The sequence below is a fragment of the Urocitellus parryii genome, chromosome 6 (genome assembly GCF_045843805.1).
Source record: "Urocitellus parryii isolate mUroPar1 chromosome 6, mUroPar1.hap1, whole genome shotgun sequence".
NCBI classification, from domain to species: Eukaryota; Metazoa; Chordata; class Mammalia; order Rodentia; family Sciuridae; genus Urocitellus; species Urocitellus parryii.
In genome coordinates, this window is record NC_135536.1 from 78523831 (window position 1) to 78525490 (window position 1660).

Genomic DNA, 1660 nt, shown 5'->3' on the forward strand with positions numbered 1-1660 from the left:
GGATGGTGGTGGCTGGTTGGAGAAGGGCTGCACAAACAGAGAGTATATTACTGCTTACAGTCACTGGGCTGGCCCCACTGCAGGGGGGAGAGAGGTGTGTGCCTGCCGGGTAATGTTGCTGGGCCACACCAGCACAGCTTCTGGTGACTTCAATCATCAGCACTGTCTTTAAGTCTGACGTAACCTACCACTTTTAGTACTGGAGCTGGCCTCCTACTTCAGGTGTTTTGAAAGTCTTCAGAAGCCAACTTTCTCAGTCTCTGCCTTACTAGGTGTCTTGGTACTTCCTTTCTTCCCTTCCTCTTACCTCAGAGGAGACGTCTTTGCTCCTCTCTACAGCTCCCTGAGACTTCCCTGGCATCCTTGAGCACTTTACCTCCCCTCATAAAGAACTTTGTCACTTGTCTTCTCTAACACTTTCTGATAATGTATGCTCTCCATATAAGGGAGCCCAAATAGAATTATCCTGAAAAAATTGCATAACATCTCACTCAATTCTAGATTTGGTCCTCTCTCTCCTTGCCTGCGGTATCAAATCCTGGGTAAAGTCATGTGTAGTGGCTGCCTCCCATTCTCCCACCCACTTTGTTTAATCCTCTGAGTTTGAGCTTCTTTGACACTACTGTGCTAGAAATTTGTTCCAGAAGGTCTCAGGGCCAACTCATCATCTCTTCCAAGGCTTTTTCTCTGTCCTGAGCCATAGATTCTTGGAGTGATTTATAACTATAAACAACCCTGCCTTCTAGAAACTCTTCCCGCTCTTCATATCCATGACTGAGCATTCTGCTGGCTCACTGTGCCTGTTTTCCACAGTCTCTCTGCCTTCTCTGGCAGCAATTCATGGTGTCCTCTCTGAAATCAGACTTCCTGGGTTAAAATCCTGGCTCAATCACTTCCTGTCAGTGCGAAGTTGAGCAAGTCACTTGAGACAGCAGAACTTGGGTTTCTTCATCTATTACATGAAGTGTAAATAGTTCCTGCCCCTTGGGTTACAGGAGGATTCCATGGCATGATAAATGCAAAGCACTTCATAATGCTACCTGGTTTGTAATAAGTGTACAGAGATAGCTGTTATTTTAAATATCTTTTTTTTAGTTGTAGATGAACACAATATCTTTATTTATTTTTATGTGGTGCTGAGGATCGAACCCAATGCCTCACACGTGCGAGGAGGTTCTCTACCACTGAGGTACAGCCCCAGCTCCAGCTGTCAGTATTTCTATCTCTCTCCTTTTGTCTCTGATGTATTTTCTTCCACTAAGCATACTTACATGTCATTTCCTGGTTGTTCCCTATGCTTCCTAACATGCTGCTCTTGCTTATACCATTTCCTCCTCCAACATTCCTCTATTAAAATCCTTCTAGCTAGGCAAGGTGGTCCACACCTATCCTCCCAGTGGCATGGGAGGCTGAGGCAGGAGAATTGTAAGTTCAAAGCTAGCCATAACAACTTAGTGAGGCCCTGTATCAAAATGAAAAATAAGAAGGGCTGGGAATGTGGCTTAGTGGTTAAGCAACCCAAGTCAATCCCTGCTACAAAAAAAAAAATCTTCTAATTTAAATCCTAATTCTAATCTAAATCCTTCTTATTTAAATGCTTCCCTTTCCACGAAGCCTTGCAGGTCACTCAAGTGATTTTTTTCTCCAGTGAAAGCTCTAA